Source organism: Pelobates fuscus, chromosome 3 (assembly GCF_036172605.1).
Source record: "Pelobates fuscus isolate aPelFus1 chromosome 3, aPelFus1.pri, whole genome shotgun sequence".
NCBI lineage: Eukaryota > Metazoa > Chordata > Amphibia > Anura > Pelobatidae > Pelobates > Pelobates fuscus.
This window is the reverse complement of record NC_086319.1, coordinates 269,611,139-269,634,081: the sequence shown is the minus strand read 5'-3', so window position 1 is coordinate 269,634,081 and position 22,943 is coordinate 269,611,139. Positions and strand designations below refer to the sequence as shown.

Sequence of the window (22,943 nt, the reverse complement as noted above, 5' to 3'; positions counted from 1 at the left end):
TGGGATAGTGTGTCGCGGCCCATGCTGCTGGATTGGCTTGGTTCAAAGCACGGGCTCTATCCTCTAATGCTTTAATGGCTGCTTGATTTATTCTTGTCCTTTCCTCATTGTTAAATAAAGTCATTAGTAACTGCTGGCAATCAGCCCATGTCGGATTATGCGTCTGTACTATTGAGGTGAACAGATCAGTCATGGCTTGTGGTTTCTCAGTATACGAGGAATTATGGGTCTTCCAGTTTAAAAGGTCGGTAGTGGTGAAAGGGACATATACGAAGACAGGGTCAGCGTGTGCCATTTGACCTGCGGCATCGATATAAGCTGACCCGGGATTTAAGCGAAGAGGCATCTGATAGTGCTTTAATTGTTGGGCACCAGTCAACTGTCGGGTTTGGATGGGGCTACGTAGAGAGGCGTCAGTCATGGGTTCCGGTCGGGGAGAGATAGGGTATGGGGATGTGGGAGGTCGGTTTTGGGAAAAGGTTGTAAATAAAACACTTCGAGCCGAGCTAGATGAAGCTTGACCGGAAGTCTGAAGTGGCGCCAAATCAGGATATTCGTTTCTAATGGGGGTGGGTTCTGGTTCCGGAAGGGGAGATTTAGTACGAGGGGGGGTGGATCCTGTACTGGAGGAGGAAGCGGAAGTGGATGAGGGTAATGAGGGAAGGGTTACAGGACTTCCTGTATTTGCGTCACTTCCTCTTACCGGAAAGTAAGGGGGCGGCAAAGGGATCTCGGACTCAGGGGGCGTGTCCAAAATGGGCCTAACACCAGTCCTAGTGGACGAACAAGTCCTAGCTACCATGAGGCGACACTGCTCCTCGTGGCATGTCTGGAGCCATTTTGGCGAGTCATTTACGGCCTGTCTCCAACAATCAATATAAGGAAACTGGCCGTAAAGTTCAGGCCTACCTGATACAGCCACGTGTAAGCGCTGTACCAGAGTTGGATCCAAACTGCCACGTGGCGGCCATGCCGCAACCAAAGTAGGCCACTCCCTAGTGCACAAAGTGACCAAACGTACAGGGGACATCTTAACCCCAAAATCACAAACTTTGAATCCCTTTTTAAAATTCTTAACCATACATCCTAAGGGATCCGGAATCGTTGACTGCGACGCACCCATATTTAACAGTGGAACGTCGTCGACAACGATTACTATACACGCGTACTATTCAACAGTCACACCCGTTTCCTCTGGCAACAGCACCACGTGGTACGGTTACCAAGTGAAACGTACACAATAACAATAAACACTCAGGGAATTCCCGTACACACACAGCTGTTACACCAGTCACTATATAATCAATATTATGCCCTTTGGCGTAACTATACAGTCACCCACGCTATAATTCTCTATATATGAATTACCCGTCTATAACACACCCCAGTAACATCGTCTTTTACAAATAGCGGTTACAGTACGGTTAGCATAGGTCAAAGCACAAGTTAAGGTCACAATACAATTATTAGTGGTTATGGTGTTAAACATGCAATGGACGACAATGATTAGTACTTATTATACAATGTCAGTAAATATACAGGGTTATGGTACCGTGCACTATAATACAGCAACACACTATTAACACTCTCGCTAGACGGCTGAGCTCGCGCTATCTAACAAGATATACACTTTACTAAACAATCGTTAACACATTTACAATTCCCAACTAAACTATTGGCCAGTACCTTGAATGGACTACCTAAAACTATATACACCCGTTTTGGTTAGCCACACTGCCCAATCACCACATATATAGCGAGCTAGAGAACCGAATTTACACAGGCGCCTCTTAGTCGCACTATCAAAAGTCTAGTGGGTTCCAAATTTACACGCCTTCCCACTTAGCCCAGATAGGATGAGAACTAGCGAACCGAATTTACACAGGCGCCGCTTAGTCTCCCGGTCCCTCCGACCTAGCGAACGTAATATACACCCTAGAACGCTAGTCTAGACAAGACACCGGTGTCCGGCTAGGGCTATTTACACCAGGACCCCGCCTGACTAACCAAATCAAACGGTCTGACTAAAGAGCGTTCGATCGAGCGGTGCGCCTTCGCTCCTTCCCTCCGACAGAGGGGGCAGATACAGATTCAAAAACCCCTTTGGGCCTACCGCACAATCGGTATACCCCTAGCGGGTCCTGCCGTCTAAAACAGCAGTTATCTTACCTCCTCGTTCCTGAACCTGAGTTCACACTCATCGACGGGGACACCCCAGCACTTCTTACGTAGAGGCCGATGATCTCCTGGACAACAGACCAGTGGCGCCGAGACGAAGGGAGGTCCACGCAGAAGTTCAGGGGTGCAGCCGTAGAGAACGTGGGCAAAGATAGACCGTCTCACGCCTCTGCCTCTCAGCTACCGTTGAACGATGAGCTTCCCGGCCAATGCACCAAATGATACCGGAGAAACTGACGGAAGCCAAGCACAGAGAGATGGACACAGGTTTCTTCAGGAAGGAAGAGATTCTTTATTGGATCACCGATCGGGACTCAGAGGGACTAGCGTCACCAAAATACAGCAAAGTCTGAGTACTGAATACATAGAGTACATTCCTTATATAGCACTGTAGCTCCTCCCACAATTAACTACACCCACACATACCCTTAACCTATTTAATGAATAGAGTCTAAACTCATCCATCCGGTCTAACCACGTGGCTCATCTGATACAAAGGAGAGGGACGCGTAATTCCAGTTCTTACATTCCTGCACCTGGTCAGTACAGTGATGACAGTATCTTAGCTACGTGTAATTAACTAGATACTACAAACACATATACATACATATGCCTTGTGGCAATCTTAGCCTGCTAAACTTGTATTTTACTGGAATTACATCACAGTAACTGTACCTCAGTATATAAAATGGCTACGCATTTACATTGGCTCTCTACAATCGCACATTGAGTCTCCACTCATTATTATTATTATTATATTTACATATCACCAACAAATTCTGTAGCGTTGTACAGTGGGTGGACTAACAAACATGTAATTGTAACCGACAACAGAGGGGTTGAGGGCCCTGCTCAATGAACTTACATGCTAGAGGGAGTGGGGTAAACTGACACAAGAGGTAAGGGAAGTATTAGGGAAGTAGATTGGTAGATTAGTATTCAATGACGTGTGGTTTTTTTTTTTGAGCCATTAACAGTTTAATTGATAGGCTTTTGTGAAAAAGTTAGTTTTTAATGATTTTTTTGAAGGAGTGGAGACTGGGTGAGCATCTAACGAAGAAGGGAAGGGATTTCCACAGGGACAGTGCAGCCCTAGAGAATTCTTGGATGTGAGCATCAGAGGTGGGAGTACGAACAGAGGATAGACGCAGGTCTTCGGCAGAGCGTAGGGGCCTAGACGGGGCATATTTGTGTATTAGGGAGGATAGAAAGGTGGGATTAGCATTATTTAGCGATTTGAAAGCAAGAACCAGAATTTTATATTGAGCCCTATATCTTATGGAAAGCCAATGCAGGGGCTGATAGAGGGGTGAGGCATGGGAGGTGCGGGCAGACAAGAAGATGAGCCTTGCCACCGCATTCATTATAGACTGCATTGGGGCAAGTTGGAAGCACTGAGAAGCAGATTGCAGTAGTCAAGGCGGGAGAGGACAATGGCATGGACCAGCATTAAAGTTTGATACTTTATTCAGAGCTATTTCCAAGGAGTGCTGAGCGTAGTAACCAGACTAAAGTGGGTCGAGCAGAAAATTGGACTCGAGGAAGTCTGTCAATCTCACATACACAAGTCTTTCAAGGATCTTGGACGCAAAAGGCAGTAGCGCGATAGGGCGGTAGTTTGACGGGGAGTTAGGGTCAAGGTTGGGCTTTTTTAGAATCGGGGTTACAGTTGCATATTTAAAGGGTAATGGAAATATGCCAGATGAGAGGGAGAGATTGACAATTTTAGTGAGAGGCAAAGCAAGAGAAGGAGACAGAGTACAGATTACATGTCTGTTAGTCCACCCATTGTACAGCGCTATGGAATCTGATGGCGCTATATAAATAATAAAATAATAATAATGAGATACGAGCGAATAGGATCAAGGGAGCAGGTGGTGGGGTGGGAGAACCGGAGTAGACCAGAAACCTCTTCCGCTGTAGCGGGTGTGAATGAACATAGAACAGTAGTAGAGGGAGTGAGGTTGGGGGAAGTATTGTAAGGTGAAGGAGAGAGATGAGAGATCTCTTCCCTGATTGGAGAGATATTGTCAGTGAAGTGAGTTGCAAAGTTTGTGGCGGTAAAGTTGGTAGGAGGAGGAGGAGCAACAGGGCGAAGAAAAGAGTTAAAAGTGTGAAATAGTTGTTCGTGCTCACGGGAGAGTGTGGTTATGAGGATATTTAAGTAATTTTCTTTTGCAGAGGAAAGAGCCAAGCTATACAAGCACAGCATAAATTTATAGTGGAAAGAGTCAGATGTGGAGTGAGACTTTCATCAGCAGCGTTCAACAGTTCTGTAGCATTTTTGAAGATATCGAGTTAGCTTGGTGTGCCAAGGTTGTAGTTAGGGGCGCTTTCTGCGTTTAAGTATAGGAGGTGCCATGATGTCTAGTTGAGAGGAGAAGGTGGAATTGTAGAAGGAGATTGCAGAGCTAGGGCAGGTGAGGTTTGAGATAGGTAAAAGGATAGTTTGGAGGTTAGGGGAGAAGCGCTATAGACATTGCAGTTTTCTGTGACATTCATGTGCTTAGGGTGATGTTAGTTGGGTCTTGGGTGTGCTGATGTCAAAAGTCAGCAGATGGTGGTCAGATAGAGGAAAAGAAATACTGGAAAGATTAGAGGCGGTACAGAGGTTGCTGAAGGCGAGATCAAGAGTGTTTTCCGCTGTATGGGTTGCTGAATTAGACCAGTGCGTGAGGCCATAGGATGAGGTTACAGAGAGCCTATAGTATCCTATATTCTCACACTCACCACTGACTCTGGGGAGATTATAATCCACAGTAATGAACTCCCTTCCTCTTCACAAAATGTGTAGTTGCCGAGGGGTTACAATGTAATGGACATGTGCCATAATTCCCATCTACAGGGAGCACCTACTTAAAGGAACACTACAAGCACCATAACCACTACAGCTCACCCTTCTCCTCTCTCCATTGTAAGTAGCCAAACTAATTTAACCTGGTATGACTTCTTACCTGGGGTCCTTCCGATGCTGCTTCCCATTTCCAGTAATGCCAATGGAGACCAAAGTTCTCTGAGTGATCCCCAGCAGTCCAGAACTCAGAGCGATCAACTGATGTTCTCAGCCAATGAGCTTAGCTCAGGAGAGCTAATGGAAGCTCACATTAAAAGGGATTCTATAGTGTAAGGAATACAACTAAATAAATGGCTAAATAAATGGCCCAGAGTTTTAAAGATATAGCCATGTGACAGCTGTCCAGAGAAAAGTTGACAAGGGCACTGTGTTTAATGTGGGTGCAAGGTCTGACATTCAGAGAAAGTTCCCCTTAGCAATGGAATATTCTTCCCAGATTTGAGAAACTGTCTGTTAAATATATCTGCACACACCTGGAAACTATTGTTATTTGGGGGAAGAAAAAGAAAGCTAAGTGGTTTTATTTAAATTTTTTTTAGCAGAGGTTGGTGGGTGTGTTCCACATATTTTTGCACAGTGAGCTATAGGAGCTAGGGTGGGCGAGTGTATTGCTGAAGTTGTGTGTGACATGGTTACAAGAAGCCACATAAATAAAGAGATCTTTGAATTGTCAAATGTGTTACCTTTGTGTTGACAATGGTCCCTTAATCATGTCATGCACATTCAAAAACAGCTGTATGAAATTATGCATGGCTGTACTAAATTGGTTAGTCACGGATTGGTTATTTTAGCCAAAATATTGCCAATTCACTATATTTTGGAGTTTTATGAAGAAATGCCAAAGTGAATTTCATATTGTAGGACTAAATAGGTGAATTGGAAAAATTCTTACGGTCGGCTTTGGTTTTAGTTTTGTTTGAGTTGATTTTGAATTCCCAACAAATCACACTTATTCAGTACATACCAAAATGTTAGAGAATAAATGGAAAAACTGAGACTCCAGTCAGAACGTTGCTGTGGTAACTCATGCCAACTCTCTGTGAGCTATATATGCAGCAGAGGTGGCCTGGGCCCCCAACGGCCACCCCTGTTAAAGCACCCCATGGAGCTATTGATGGGCCGGCCCTGCGTTCCACCCTGTTGTTACCGTGCAGCGAGGGGATCTATTCTAAACCCTTGTGGTCCAATGTGTTGGGTAATGCAAGGGGGTGGGAACCTTGCCTCTCTGGTCCCAGCAGATATGCAAACCAGAGGAGCTGGATCACCCCTCACCCGACAGTAGAGCAGGGTAGACTGCATGGAGTGGCCCACACCCTTGTGTAAACTATGCAAGTCACAGCATTGAGGTGCTGAACGTTACCCATAGGCATGCATTGATATGTTTAAATATCTTTTCACTACAATCTGAGGGGGCCGGGGACATAAACAACCATTCCAGCAGTATTGTGTTACGAATACACGTTTGTATTCTTAACAATATAGTGTTCCTTTAACCCCTTAACACCAGATGACGGACTGGGTCCGTCATGCTGGGGAAGCACTTAACACCGGATGACGGACGTGGTTTGGGTGCCTATAGTGGTCCTTTAAAGGACAACTGTTCCCTGATAACCTTAATTTTTATTTTAACAATCCTTTCATCAAGTTGTGAAAGGAAATAACCAAATATGCTTATAACTAATAGCTGAATTGTGACAACAAAAAGGCATTTAGCTGTTGTGATGTAAATGCACAGTAACTGTAGTGAATTGAGAACTGCAAAGCAAAATCCAGTCAAATGTGGATGATTTGGAAAAATTCCATAACTCCACTATAGTCACGGCTTAAATATGTTATTATAATTATTTACATTTTTTAACTCATCACAATTCACTGTTCAGTGAATAAACCCTTGTGTCCTAAACAGTGAGTGCACTTATGCTGTGATACATTTAATCTTTATTATTTTTCAATTCTATCCCACTGCAGCAGCAGCAGCAGCTTTGAGAGCCACCAGATGGCGCTAAGTCAGTGTAGCCCCGCTGCGGGAGAGAATGCGATAGAGAGCGGCTGTCTGTCACCCGGAGCCTCATAGAACGCTGTGCGGCCAGGAAGTGTCTGCTGCACGAGTTATACAGAGTGTGCTGCTGGTGAGACTGACACCCTGAGACATATTGCAAGAGACAGCCTTGTACGTACTGCATCCCTGACAGAGACTGATACAGAGTGAGCGCACACAGTGCTTCATTGTAAGAGACAGAATGCCCTTAGTAATGAATTGTGGGTTACTCAGTGCTAGCTTTAGGAAAGGTTTCTGAAATAGTTTAAACCTATATAAAACTATAGTGATTGTGTAGCATACAAGGCTAGCTTTTAATAATAATAATGGTGATATTGAGCAGAGAATATAATGTCTAGAATGATTATGCTAGCAAGTTTGCAAGTGAGCGTATACATTGCATTTTATTTCAAAATAACCCTTGCAGTAATCTTGCCTCCTATGGAACAACGTCTCATGGTCAGTAGTATGAGAAATGTGGCCATTTTTATATGAATCGGAGCCCATTCTTTACTGTAATTTTAAACTCTGTGTAAAACAGAGGTTAAGTGAGTTACATTATATAAGTGTTGTATCTTAAAAAGACATAGTGGTTATGGTGCCAGTAGGCTGTGGGTAACATCTCTAGCTCATGGTCACCAAAGTTGTCATTGTTAATTACCAATGTTGCGGGAAGGATGCGGGTGCCTCTCAGATCGCTGGTTGTTCAAACAGTTAAGTAAAGTAACTTAGAAAACCTACCATCGATTTTTATTTAAAAAGATAAATTGTTTTTGCTAGGTGAAATTGATTTTTATATATATATATTTATCTATATCTCCACATTATAGACCTATAGAAAAAACTATCCACTGTTCTGATTAACCTCTTTATGACGAATTGATTCCTTGTCCTGTCATATTGTGCAGTGTTTAAGAAAATAACTAAAAATTTAACCATTCTGTTGGCAAGTCAGCCCATATGAATGACCATAATCTTATTTTTCATCGCCACTGGTCACTCTTATTGTGCTCAAAATGTGCAATTTTGTAGTTGGCATATATTACCGTTACCTTTGCAAGTATATTCAGGTAGCCATTTATTTTTAAAATTCTTTATTTTTATTGTACTTAAATCAACAATACAGGCTTGTCTAGCCGCAACAGCGTCCACAAGCTTAGTTATAACAATTATTCAAGGTAGCGTGGCATTACGAGAAGCATCGCACATTTTTTAATAACATAGGAAAATCAATCGTGTTAGTTAGCTTATAAGTAAATAGCATTCGTACAGGTGGCTAGTCATATATTGGTAAAGGAATGTTAAAGGCTGTGCTCGTTGTGCAAGAAACAATGAAGAAGTGAATTAAGCTACGAGCTGCGCGCTTGCCACGTCCGTCATGCTAGACCTGGATGTCAGGAGTTTAGAATCAAGCTAGTATGGCAGTGGGGTTTTGTCGACAGTCCCAGTGGGCCTTTGATTGCACCATGCCCTCTCACTCTCTCCAACCTGGGTCGAGTTGGGGTCCCGTGCCTTTTTGGGGGTGGGGGGGTCCGCCGGCTTGTCGTTGTAAGGTGGAAGTCCCGTGATCTCAGATGGCTGTGTATCCTCTGCTTGTACCTTCTATAGGTTGGTGTCATGCCTTAACTATAATATCCCCTTACTTCCTGGTTCCACGGAGCTTAGCCACACCTCTTCATGACTCGGTCTCCCTATTTAATCTGACCGCACCAGCTGATCGAGGCTGGATTAATGAACTACGTTCTGTACTCACGAACCGGCTGCAACTTAGTTGTGAAATCCTGCTGTTACCGGACCGGAATAGAAGACTTCAAGTTCCCTTCGCCTCTCCTCATCCACGGCTAAAGCTGAACTCTATCCATGCAGGATAATCTGCCTCTGAGGAATCTCGGGAACCAGTGTTCTATAAGCCGGAAGCTAAGTAAAACTTCTCTGATAAACGTTGCATCTAAAGCTGTTATTTCCTGTCTCCAAAGTCCTTCGTTAAAGCCAACCGTTACAGCTAACTTCAACACATACTTGTCTCAGTTAGCTGCATCTATCTTTCTTCAGTTAAAGTCTATGGAACAGCTATTGTAACTTCTTATCATCTAATTAACTAATACTACTAAAGGACTCTTGCTGCTTCAGTTCCGTTTACTCCTTAAAGCTACAGTGCATGTAACTGTGGACTTCATTTATCGTTTATTACTTAATGCTACAGTACCTGTATATTGGAATTAAAGTCAATACCAATTACTTCTAATAAATATTCGAACTATAAGAAATCTGCAGTTGTGTTCCTTCATATGAAATGTTTAAACGTGACAGTTGGTGTTTGGGGCCACTTGATCCTCCGCTTGGGAGTAAGGCGCTGCGCCAGAGCTCCGTCTGTCGGTTGTGACTTGGGAGTGGGTATGGTCGGCTGCTGCCTCCTTGCCTCTATTCTCCTCCAAAACTGCTGGCAGATGTCGTTGAATGTTTTCAGGAATCTAGTCTCCCATTTCGAGGCGAGTACCCCTGCATCATGCTGAGTGACTGGGTAGTTGGCTGCCATCTTGAGCCGCGTGGGTGCTGCTTCAACCAGGATAGTCTGTGCGATGAGTTTAGGTTTGTCTCTGCTTGGACCAGTATAACCCCCACCGGTCTGAGGGGGGGAGGAGGCGGGAACGGGTGCCCTTTCCGGGAGTCGGTGTTGATTGCAGTGGCGGGAGAGCAGCCACTTCTCCCGCACTGGCCAGGCTCGTAAGCCGCAGAAGCCACGTGGTATGGGTCGGCTAGAAATTCGCCTTGTTTGGTATGAGTAGATCGCTTATACTGTCTCCTGGTTCCCGGTAGCCGGCTTTGGGCTTGTAGGAGCTTATTTCGGTCTGTAAATAGGTAAAAATCACCCCCTGGAGCAGGAGCTGTGAAACCGTGCGGCTGCTCTGCTCCAAGGTCAGGCCCCGCCCCCCTCAGGTAGCCATTTTTATTAGCAATGTTGATTAAAAAAAAAAAAAAAAAGCTAAAGTAAATATGGTGCCCAAAGTGTACCTTTAAATGCACACAACGGGGGGCGTGGCTTGACCGTCGATGGGAATAGACGTGCCTTGCTAGAGCTCCTCAGCCCTACAGCCCAAAAGCTGCAAAAAGCGACCTTTTCTTTGGCTATTCCCCCCCTTGGGGTACTCAATATGGATAAGAAAGCCCCAAAGAAGCAATTGAGACGGGCTACCGAGTCAGGGAGCACCGTTCTCGACCTCCTAACGACCCACAGGCCGGGCAGGGCCGGAACCCAAGATGGCGACGGGGCCTCACCACAGGGCTCGCCTCGTGCAGCACCGGGGACACCCCCCGCAGACCAGGACCTCGTACTGGCGAACCTCGCAGAGGTTAAGACTTACCTGGCAGGGGAGATCGCCAGATCGACTGCAGTCCTCCAGGCCCAAATGGGGGCTTTGGGAGAGCGCACGTCGCGCTTAGAGGAACGCATGGACTCCTCAGCTCGGGCCTATAACGACATGGCCGACAGAGTTAACCACGTAACCAGGCATATGGTAGACTCTGAACTGGCCTTGGAGGATATGGAGAACCGCTCTAGGAGGAACAACCTCTGGATACGTGGCATGCCGGAGGAGAGGATCTGCAGGGGCTCCTGTTTGACATCCTCAAACCACTTCTACCTACAATACCGGCGGAACACTGGGTCCTGGAACGGGCGCATAGAGCGTTAAGAAAACAGAGGCCCGACCCTAACAACCCGAGAGATATCATCGTCCGATTCCTCTACTTTTCCACTAAAGAGGCAGTCATCAAGAGGAGCCGAGACGGTCCCATTAGGTACCGGAGCTCCGTATTGTCCATCTATCAGGATTTATCGCCCTCCACGCTGCAGAGAAGACGAGACTGGAGGCCTATCACAGGGGCCCTACGCGGAGCAGGCCTCAAATATTCGTGGGGGTACCCATTTAAGCTGAATGTCTTCCGCGGAGACAGAGTACATACCCTTCTGCCTGGAGGCGACCCTCTTCGATTCTTCAGAGAGCTGGACGTGCGCCCTCCGCCGGATCGGTATCGGTAGCCCGACAACTATATGAAAGACACATCAATATACATTCCCACCGCAAGCCTAAACATGCCATAACTATTAACATATATATATCCCCCGGGGGGGGGGGGGATATATATATGTTAATAGTTATGGCATGTTTAGGCTTGCGGTGGGAATGTATATTGATGTGTCTTTCATATAGTTGTCGGGCTACCGATATTTACATATACGCAAATGCTTCTTTTTAACACCCTCAGCCTGTGATACGGTGTAATAGTGGGTGGGGAGAGGGAGGTTTTCTTTTCGATTCCATTTTTACCTTATTTTATTTTTATTTTTTCATTACGTTAGAAATCGTACGGGAGAGTCCCAGTGCTATTGCTGTACCCCTGATGCCCTTTGCACTTGCCCTTTATGGGTGCCACCAATGTGAGCCTTAAAGATAACTCCCACAACACACAGATCCCCCCCCCCCCACCTGACTGGGCCGGGTCAGTGGGGATTTAGCCGTGCGAGATGGCCCCCATTTCGAGAGCTGTTGGGGGGGGAGTGTACATATTGGCAGCGGCATGTAAGGCTACCCCTCTTTTTTCTAGCGGGGCTGCCGCGGGTGGGGCTGCCACGTAACCCCTCTTAAGATCAGCTTTCATGGTTACATAGCATAGGGGGTTTCTATATGCAGGGCCCAAATTTGGGGTATACCCCCTCCCTTTTTTTTTTTTTTTTTCTCCACTGGGACTGCGCATGCCATATAGGGGGAAATATGCTTTAACCTGGGGAGAACTTCGACCTTTTCCTTTTTGCCCATATATTACACCATCAGGGCCTTCAAATTGTACAGTACCCTACTCATAGGAACATTTCTATGTACAGCTGATCAGTAGAGAGGGGGGGCTGACCCTGGATATGTGTAGCAAATAACAACAAAGGGTAATGTGCTACTTCCCTCAGGACAGTATTATTTGATTGAAATGTCTTATAGCTTTTTATTTTTTCATCTAATCGGTGGGGGGGGGGGGGGGAGGGGGTCCGGGATACTAGGGGGGGAGGGAGAGGTCCCCAGTTAGCAAAGATTAGCGCTTTGGGCCCGGGATGAACTTTAGAAAATCTCCTTTAATGCATTATAGAAGTAAAAAGTTAAGGAAAGGAAAAAACAAAAAACAAATACAAAAAAAAACAAAAAAAATTGTAAAATGAAAAACACAAAAACAAAACTTTTGTGCGTATAGCAAACAATTTTGAAAGGGGCTCAATTTCTGACCCACACTGTTGTTCTTAATGTTCAATGTTCAACTTCTCACTGTCGCTGAGGGGCCTGCTGCCCCCGGTACTACCACATAACCGCTAAGATCTAATACTGAGTAATATGGTCCATGAGATAATTGATTGGGCGTACGGGTGTTGGAGCCTAGGTCCCACTGAACCTTCCGACGTTGATCGTGGCTGGGAAGTGGGCTCATGGTCCCCACCCTATTCTGGCAGGCGGTAAGTCCAGAATCCTACGGCAAAGGACTATGTCCGTATGCCACTTCTTACTTTTTTTCATTCCCACTATACTTTTTCTTCTTCTTTTTCTCTACACCTTTCTTATTACCTACCTCGTTCTGAGGGGACAGGGAGGATGGGACGGGGATCCCGCTGAACCTCCGGGGATGCGGATGATGGGGTACCGGACGCATCCACCATATATTACACGTGTTCCCGCTTTCGTTGTCGCGCATAGCTACTGCCTCTCACGATGGGGATTTAGATAATATCTCTGAATGCTAAGGGCCTTAACGCTCCTAAGAAACGTCGCCTCATGTTTAAGGAACTGAAGAGGATGAACGCAGACATAGCTTTCATACAAGAGACCCATCTTCCCCAGCAAGTAAGTTTTCAATTAAGAGATCAAACGTACGGCGGCACATATGAGTCCAGAGCTCACCGTAAATGTAATGGGGTAGCTACCCTGATCAGGCTCAGCTGCCCTCTTCAAGTGACATTTCATGAGGCGGATCCAGAAGGCCGCTATGTCATAGTCTCAGGCACCCTTCATTCTCACTCCGTGCATTTCTTAAATATATACGCTCCGAATAGACCTGACCCTGACTTTTGGACGCTATTGAGAGACAAGATACTGAGGTTACCGCATGGCATGATATTCATGGGGGGAGATTTCAACGCTACCCCATGCCCAGCTGCTGACAGGAGCTCAAGAGACGGAGGACCACGCTCACAAGGCCGCGGCGGTCAGGATCGCCTCCTTAAACAATTCATGGATAGTACCGGCTTAATTGACATATGGCGTGCCCATCACCCAGATACTAGGGACTACTCGTTCTATTCCGCTCCTCATGGGACCTATTCCCGGATAGATTTCTTCCTGACCAACGGGACTGGAATGGCACGCGTAGTCAAGTCGGAGGTGGGAGATATCTCGTGGTCTGACCACGCCGATGTGTCTATAAGCTTAGGGAACCTCTGTATAGCCTCACCATGGACGTGGAAACTGAATGCGTCCCTCCTACGGGACCCCCTAGTAACAGAACAGATAAGGGAGGAGATAACGGCGTATTTTGCTATGAACGATACTCCGGACGTAATTCGGTGAGAAGGTCTATTCGAACGCTACTGCTCGACGACGCAGCTAAATCTATGACGTGGACCAGGCGCACTTACTTTGAAAACGCGAACAAAATGGACACGTTCCTAGCCAGAACATTAAGGCCTCGGAACCGTAGGCCGCATATCACGTCGATTAAGCGCCCTGATGGCTTGACAACGTCCAAACCCAGTGAGATTGCACGAGTTTTCGAAGATTTCTATAAGCGACTATACAACCACACACCAGAGAGTACGCTGTCTGAGCTGGAGGAAGAACAAAACATTCTCACTTATCTCAACGGATTGGGGATGGCCAAACTGACTAGGGAGGCAGCATCTAGCCTGGCCATGGAAGTCACGGAGGTAGAGATAGACAAGGCCATTTCTAATCTGAAAGGCAATAAGGCACCGGGTCCTGATGGCTTCGATGGAGCCTACTACAAGGCCTTTAGGGAGAAACTGACCCCACATATGGTACGTCTCTTTGCGGACTTGCGAGAGGGGGGACAATTACAATCTGATATGACCTTGGCTACCATAATCTCACTGCCCAAACCGAACAAGGACCCCCTATATCCTGAGAATTTTAGACCCATATCTCTGATCAACCATGATCTGAAAATATTAGCTCGGATACAAGCGGATAGGTTAAACCCACTTCTGACCTCGATTATCCACGCAGACCAGGTAGGCTTTATACGGGGCAGGCAGCTGTTTGAAAACACCAGGAGGAATATCGATTTAATATGGAAACAGACAGCTGTAGCTGCCCCAACGCTCGTGGTGTCTATTGACGCTGAGAAAGCCTTCGACAGGGTCAGATGGCGATTTCTATTTACGGTTATGAAGCACTTGGGCTTCCCTGGTGAATACATAGCGATGACACAAGCGATGTACCACAACGTGAGAGCCCAAATACAGATTACAGGTGCCCCATTGTCTCCTTTTCGACTCTTTAACGGGACAAGGCAGGGGTGCCCCTTATCTCCCCTACTTTTTACCTTGGCACTGGAACCTCTACTGCAGGCTATACGACGTGACCCTGGGATCAGCGGGGTTGCGGTGGGGGGAGAAGAATTTACCGTTTCAGCATATGCGGATGATATTCTTTTGACGCTAACAAACCCAGAGGAATCGATTTCAACCTTGCGGAACGTAATAACAGAGTACGGGACCTACTCAGGCTATAAGGCCAAAAAGTCAAGCGCCTTACCGATAGGAATTCCAGAGGAAGCAGTGGGACGGATAAGGGAGGCTCATAAGATCAGGATCGAAACTGGGTCGCTGACCTATTTAGGGATTCATCTGACCGCGGACAGCGGACGCTTATACGCGGCTAATTATACTCCCATGCTCAGATCTTTGATCTCCGACCTGGAAAGATGGGACGACAAACCAATATCATGGATAGGACGGGTAAACGCGGTGAAAATGAACATACTACCGCGCATCCTGTTCCTGTTTCAGGCCCTGCCGATACAGGTCGCTAAATCACAGCTGGCTCCGCTACAAAAGGCAATAGGAGATTTCGTTTGGCACAACAAGAGGCACAGGATAGCCAGACAGGTGCTTTACAGACGCAAAGATAGAGGCGGGCTTGGCCTCCCAAACCTATACTTCTATTACCTGGCTGCTCAACTGACGCAGATTGCGATGTGGCACTCACCACCCGCCGAGAGGAGATGGGTGGACATAGAGTCCATGATGGTTGGATCCGACGTCCCCCAATTCGCCATGTGGGCCTCTAAAGACAGCAGACCTATCATACGGACGACGTGCCCGTATTTCTGTATTTCTACAGTGCTAGAGGTACTAGAACTTCAGCTTCGTCCAGAAGGACACAATGTGAATCCTGTGAAAAGAGCCCTGGAGGGGAAACACCTCTGTTCATCTTGCCTATCAGTGGCTGCAGGCTCATCTCAAAGGCAGTCCTCCATCCAACTTGCGCCTGACATAATACAATATATTACACAAGCTGTCGCTCTGGGTATTAAGGAAGCTGGGATGCACCGCAAAAGGCTGAGGTGTTCAGAACCTTCAGAGTGTTCTCCAGATGTCTCTGATGTGGAGTGTATGGCTAGGGTACCCCTGATACCTAGGTTCTTCTTCCGAGGGTGATGCGCTCTCAGCTCCAGACTTCCTTTAACCTGCAGAAGTTGATCACTTGATATCTAGAGTCCGCAAGACTCTCAGTTGAAAGGAATCTTCTAAGGAGGAACCTTCCACTTCTCTGACCTCAGGAGAAAGAGGGCTACTTTTCCAGTCCACGAGGCTATAAAACTCCTCATTAAAGAGGAGTGGTCCAGATCAGAAAGGAAATCCTGTGCAAAAGGCAAATTTTCCCGACTCTATCGGTTTGAAAGCGCGGATGCCGAAACATGGGACTCTTCCCCCAAGGTCGATGCACCGTGGTTAGATTGGCCAAATGTACCACTTTACCTGTTGATTATGCGGGGTCCTTCAGAGACTCAATGGATTTCAGCCTTTCTAAAGCATATGTGGCTTCAGGTACTGGCCTGCACCTTGTCAATCTTTGTTTTTATTGAGGCATATGATGGTACAGTACAGAAAATAAAGTGATGGGTTAATGCATGTAAAACATACAGTTTGCATAGGTGTACACAATAGTTGCATGTATTCCCAAGAGTAGCAGCCTCTTTTTTCTTTTTTGAAAGTTTAACAGTAGAGTTATCCGTATAGGTTACACAGACTAAGCAAATAAAAGAGTTACAAGATAATTACGCTTATGGTTCGTTCGGTGAAGACTATTTTAAGCAAGCTAGAAATAGATGCAATACATCAAATAATGCTAATAACAGGTTAAGAGCACGTATAGCGAGATCGCATGTGGTCTGGTACAGCATTTGGTGGTAAGTTACATTATGTTAGGCTACCCGAGGGGTCTGCCAGGTAGTACACAGGTATATGTTTTTCGATTAAGTAGCATAGGTTAGTTTCTGTGGTAATCATTCCAGTCATCTGGACTAGGGTAACACACTGCTAAAACATAACATATTTAACAGAAACAGGACACGCTGATTCTGAGCTAAGACAAAAACACTGCCCCGACATCTCCTGCTAGAGCAAAATTATGTAAAATGCTAAGCCAGGCACAAGGGGGTCTATTGGTAGCATGAGAAGGGGCAAATACCACCAGTGGTCTGCCACTCGGGCTAGTCCTCATCATGTCCAGTGACAGGGGGCCAGATCAGGACCCAGAGTCCCGCTTGCTTTCGGTGCCGTTAAGCTGCTGACCAGAGTCTCTGTGTTGGCTATGCTGTTTTCGAGGGTCGCTCGTCTTCCGCCTGAGGCCTTGATGGGCACTCGCGCCTGTGTGCCATTGGACCCATCTTCAGGACCGTGGGCCCAGGGTTCCGCCGGGCCCCTAGCTTCTCCCTGGGTGTATGGCAGGCTGTGGGGGGGGATTCCTCCCGATGAGCACCCAGCTCAGATGAAGCGTGTGCGGACCTCTCAGCAACGTAGCGGTATATGTGTCAGGGGTATTTCTGGGTGTCTGTGCCCGTACCTGAAAGTGCCTCGGGTGCCAGAGCGGATGGTGGCTGCAGGTCGTCCTGCTGGTCTCCGCCATCTTGTGCACGAGTCTAGGTTGCATGTTGGTGCACGTGTGTGGGGCTGATAAGCGTGTGTTCTGCAACAGTAATTCTCTGGACTGTAATGCTGCTGTAGAATGTGGGTCTTGGAATTCAGGCGACTCTGTGTACCATGCCAGATCGTTTCTGCTGTCGGCCTCATGCGATCACCGCTCTCGCGGCCTCCGCCATCTTTGCCGCGTGTCTGAGGCCTGCATGATGTACTGCTAGCTCCTCCGCTTGTTGCTTAACCCCTTAAGGACACATGACATGTGTGACATGTCATGATTCCCTTTTATTCCAGAAGTTTGGTCCTTAAGGGGTTAAAGCATGGACCGGGATCACCCCCCCGGTCCGGTGGGGGGGGAGACAGGACCGGGTCCGCCGTTGCGCTCAGTGTGTTCCGGGCTCCGTTGGGCAGGATAGTGGAGCGGCGGCCGTCCACTCCACTCACCGCCAGGCAGGTACCCGCTGGTTGCTGCAGGGTAGCCCTCCTCCGGGGGGCTAGAACTCCGCGAGCAAGCCTCTCCCCGGCTCCGGTAGCCCGTGTGCTTTGCGGGTCGAGGTTGGTAGTAGTTGATTTCTGATTTATTGTCGATTTTTAGGTGAAATTGGGTAGCTTGTGCGGGAGCTGTGCTTGCCTGCGACCGCTTGGCTCGGCGGCCCGGCCCCGCCCCTGAAATTGGCTGTTGACTTCTTGTCTGAGGCCGCAGTAAACCTGGTGAGGTCCTTAGCCAGAAATATGGCGCTCTCTTTCTGCTAGGAGAGCACTATGGCTCAGATCGTCGTCTGCTGATGCTTCCCCCAAAGGCAGCTTGTGCTCCCTTCCATTTCATGATGAAATGTTATTTGGCAAGAATCTGGATGACTGTGTTAAACAAGCCGCCGAAGGTAAAAGGGCCTTTCTGCCTCAAGACTGCAGGCCCAAAGGACCCTTTTGTGCCAAAAGGACTATTACCCATTTTGAGATAGTAGTAGATCCTACAGACCAGGTTGGGAATATGGAAAAAATTAATTCTGGAGGAGTGATCAGCCTGGCACTAGGGGAGGCAAGTCTCGAGGGTCCGCATCCTCCAAGAACTACAGGTATATTTGACTGGTTCAACTCCCTGTCTATTGGTGTTGGAGCCCGCTTGCTCCAATTCCGTATGGCATGGGAGGAATCTGTAAACTACAATTGGGTTCAGATATCATCCGGAGAGGATATTTTCTAGAATTTTGCAGAAAACCACCATTCAGATCCTTCCAAATCACAAAGTGGCTGGGAGATGAGGTGAAAAGACTTGCCCTCCAGGTCTTCATTTCATCACTACAAAAAAAAGGGGTCATAGTGAAAGTCCCAGAGTCAAAAAGTACTCACGGCTTCTATTCTTACCTGTTTCTAACCAAGAAATCCTCAGGAGGGTTGAGACCCATTCTAGATCTACAGACTGAATCAACACTTGCACATCCGTAGGTTTAAAAATGGAGTCCCTACAATCTATCATGAAGGCTGTCTTTCCCAATCAATGGATGTTGTCAGACTTATTGGATGCCTATTTCCACATCCCTATTGCCCTGACACATCAGAAATAACTCAGGTTCGCAGTGGGAGAGGGTCATTTCCAATTCAGAGCCCTGCCCTTCGGTCTCCGCACGGCTCCAAGGTCCTTCATGAAAATACTAGTTCTCATTGCAGGGCTGAGAGAACCAGGCATATCCATTATCTGGACGACGTCCTGATTGTGGCAGACGACAAGGACACTTTGTCCTCCCACGCTCTCATTTGCCTTCAGTTCCTGCAACATCACGGCTGGAGGATCAATGTTAAAAATAGCCATCTTTGCCTGAGTCAGTCCATGATATACCTGGGTGCTCTGTTCGACACATCTGCAGGAACGGTTCAATTCTCCCAAAAGAGGATCCTGAGAATACGGAAACAGGTTTTGGAGATGTTGGGGTCCAAGGTGATTTGGAGAAGGCGGCTAGGAGTCTACTGGGTTCCATGTCCTCCACGATAGGACTAACAAGGTGGGCGCAGTGGAGAATGAGAAGCTTTCAAGCAAATTTCCTCCTCCAATTCTCTGAGTCTGCTCCAACCCATCAAGATTCCGTTATCCGTTCACAATTCCCTGATTTGGTCTCCTTAGCCAAGGGCTTCCCTCTGGGAGAAATGTCATGGATAGTGATAATGACAGATGGCAGCCATTGGGGCTGGGAAGCCCACTGTCAACGCAACTTCGCGCAAGAGGAATGGAAGTTTTCCAACGGACAACTTGCCTTTCAATCTCCTGGAACTCTGTGGAGCTCTCGAAGCCCTGAAACCTTTTTCTTTGCCAATATGCCACCGTTGGGTTGAGAACCAATCTATCTGGGGATATGTCAAACATGGGGGTTTAGTGATTTGGAATAGGAGTTATGTATTTTAATGTGTTTTTGTTACAGTCTTTAGATATTTTCTGTACCTGGAGATAATGAAGTTACTACGGCCACTTAAGCCAATTATCTCCAGGGTAGAGGGGAGGGTTTGGAAAACTGTTAATTGTCGTGATTGGTTCATGTTACCTGTTTTTCAGTGCCCCACCAGGTCCAGTGGGTGTTCCCTGGCCTGGAAAACTTGTATAAAGCTGATGCCTGTACCCATTAAAACCAGTCTTCTTACCCTCAACTCGCAGTCTCGACTCATGTTGTAGGGAAATGCTAACCACTAGCTCAACTCAGAGCTCCAAGAACCTTCTACATTTCCAGGGATATCGGTAGTTGCTGAAGTGGGACTCTTTAACGCTCTCACAGCTCGGGGACAACAGAGATCTTTCTTCATTGGATCTGGTGAGATGCCTCGGAATCTATGTGGCCAGGACCGCTTCTTGGCGTTCATCTCCAGGTCTCTTTGTCCTTCATAATGGATGTAGAAAGGGCAGTTAGGCTCCCAAATCTACCATTAGCAGATGGGCTGTATCAGGCCTCGAAGGCTCCAGGCCCTGACGGACTCAAAGCCCATTCCAAAGCTCCTAAGCTGATTTGTAAAGCTGCCACTTGGTCCTCAGCTAATACTTTCATCAGACATTACCGAATAGATGTCAGAGCCGGTCATTTGGACCAATTTGTTAAGGGTGTCCTTTCTGTATGAAACCATGATTCCTGAAGTTTGGGTGTTTTGTCACTTGGTTTGTGGTACCAATACACTTTGCATTTCATATTATGGATTCTGTGGTTTCTTTATTTCTTCTTCCCTCCCTTGGTTATTGCTTGGGTATTACCCATTGTTGTGCTGCCATGGGTATGGCCAGGAAAAGGGGAAATGTATCCATAGTTAGCGTAATTTTATTTTCCTGGTCATAGGCCATAGGCCATGGCAGCACAAAGGTCCCACCCTGGGATATTGCTAGTAACAAGACTGAGGGAGGAGGGGATAGGAGGTGGGATAGGAGGTGGTACTTATACATTTCTTTTAATCAGTTCCTGTCTAATTGGGGATAGGGACGAGCTACCCATTGTTGTGCTGCTATGGCCTATGACCAGGAAAAGAGAACTAAGGTAAGTATGGATACATTTTCCCTTTTCTTTAACCCCTTAAGGACCAAACTTCTGGAATAAAATTGAATTATGACATGTCACACATGTCATGTGTCCTTAAGGGGTTAAAGGGCACCTGTCATGACCCCAACAACTTATGCTCGTTAGATTGAGCATAATACTTTTATGAAAACTCCCTAGTTTGCTCTTCTAGAGCTGGCTAGGAAGTATAGGAACGGATGTTTCTCTATTCGGAAGCTGGCAATGTCCCTGACAAGATCAGCTCTGCTTGGTGATGTGTCCCAAGCAGGGCAAATAGCTTAATCTTTGATATTGTGTATTTAATGTGGAGCCATAAAATGTTTTGTTTTTTATTTTTTTCATTATTCGGATAGTATCTCTTCACTTTCTTACTGGTAACCTTCATTCTTTTGCTTGGAAAACGTTAGAGATTTTTCAATGCGTCTTTATATTATGCTGTCGAAGGTTTGCTGATAACATGGCTTGTATTTCTGTTTTTCCTCAGCTTTATATCTCCTTTGGTAAGAAACCCTTTGGCACACTGGAACAACACTGTGTTGACGGGTGCTATCTCTCCAGCTTGGAGAATGCATTCTACCAGGTGGTGTATACTGAACTGGACAATTTTGTGCACCTTGGAGACCGTAAAACGTAAGCATAATGCAGGAGGGGTTTTCATCTAGAATTTGGTGAACCCCATTACCTTATTACTGCTCCAAACATATATATTTCCAATGTACATTTTCCTTTTGGTGTTTCCATTGAGGGCTGAAAAAAATATTTTGGCATAAATTTCAGCCCAATGCAGTTCAGTGAGCCTCTTGAGTTTTATATCCATGGAGTTAAGCAACTAGGAAGTAACTGGAACGATTGCTTGAAAGTCAAGGGGGTATAACAAGGTTAATTTAGAAAAGTGCCAATTTGTATTGATATGTGCAATTATTTGTAAAATGAAAGGAAGTCACACACAGTATTTCAAAGTGCTTTAAGTGTCCGGAGTGTCCCTTAATTTCTTCATGTGATCTCTTTGAGATAGTGGACTTTTTACTGAAATTTATTTTGAAAGCTTCAGACCTAAACTGGCCATCTATATGTAACCAGAACTCATATCAATATAGAATGAAACGCAACTTTTATACATTTAAAGACCGTAGAGAAATTTGAGACCTTGTGGTTACCTTGTAAGAAATGCATAGAAATATAGATTCTGACAATTTATAATTATTTAATCTGACACACAAATTCTTAGTGGTGTCAGTTTCTCTCTCCTGATTGTACAACCGATAAATCACCTGGGAACCCCCTCAAATCCCACAGAGACCCCATTATCGGAAGTATGAATGAGCAGTTTGAATGTAATTGAATGTTATTTGTTTGTGATATATATATATATATATATATAATTTATTCCCCCCCTTTTTTCTAAAGAAAGATAATTTGTAAATTAATACAAATCATGAATAATATGTATCAATTATTTTACATCACCGTATGTATAATAAAATATGAAGATATATTTTTCAATAAAGAAATTATTTTTTTTAAAAAACGTATTTTGTTAATCAGTGCAATTATTAGACAGTGTGTACAGGTATATGGTGACAGAATACATCTTCAATATAACTTGGTCAAATAGCTTAAAGAGTCCCTTCACATCCCTACCAGCTCAGGACCTTGCCTCTTATGCTGCCTCCCCTCATGAAATTATGATTCTTACATATGACTGTGTCTTTGCAGAGTCCTTCTGTTCCCTCCGGTTTCTAGCCGTCTACGATACCTGATTCACCGTCTTACAGAGCCTCACACTGCCCTGAGCAGCTTCTCTGTGGGAGAGGGATGGCAGCGTCGCACTGTTATCTGCTTTGCTGATATCAGGTAATGTAGAAAGACTTTATGTTTTGAAAGGATACTCTTTGTACTGTGAGGTCAGGGGAGGGAGACGAAAGGTGTTGCTAGTCTAGATTTTGTGAAACCCAACAGATTTGTACATTTGAGTGAAGATGTTGGGAACATCAGCTCAGGAGTGACTGTGCTGGAGGAAGTTGCTCCTTCTAATAGCTGGGGGAACAGCTCCTCCTATTATAGATGGAATCCTAAATGAAGGAAGGACTAGACATTGTGTTTGTAGGATATTCTATTGTTAAAAGAATAGGGTAATTGACCACTCTAATC

General features: G+C 45.9%; 1 protein-coding gene across 1 annotated transcript in view; it reads left to right on the top strand.

The window, feature by feature from the left end:
* Nucleotides 1-7,108: 7,108 nt before the first annotated feature.
* R3HCC1 (R3H domain and coiled-coil containing 1) overlaps nucleotides 7,109-22,943 on the top strand; it is a 49,961-nt gene continuing 34,126 nt past the window's right edge. Inside the window, exons 1-3 of the mRNA XM_063448519.1 lie at nucleotides 7,109-7,202; nucleotides 21,277-21,422; nucleotides 22,509-22,646. The gene's annotated coding sequence lies outside the window, so the exon portion shown is untranslated. The remainder of the gene's footprint in view (nucleotides 7,203-21,276; nucleotides 21,423-22,508; nucleotides 22,647-22,943) is intronic.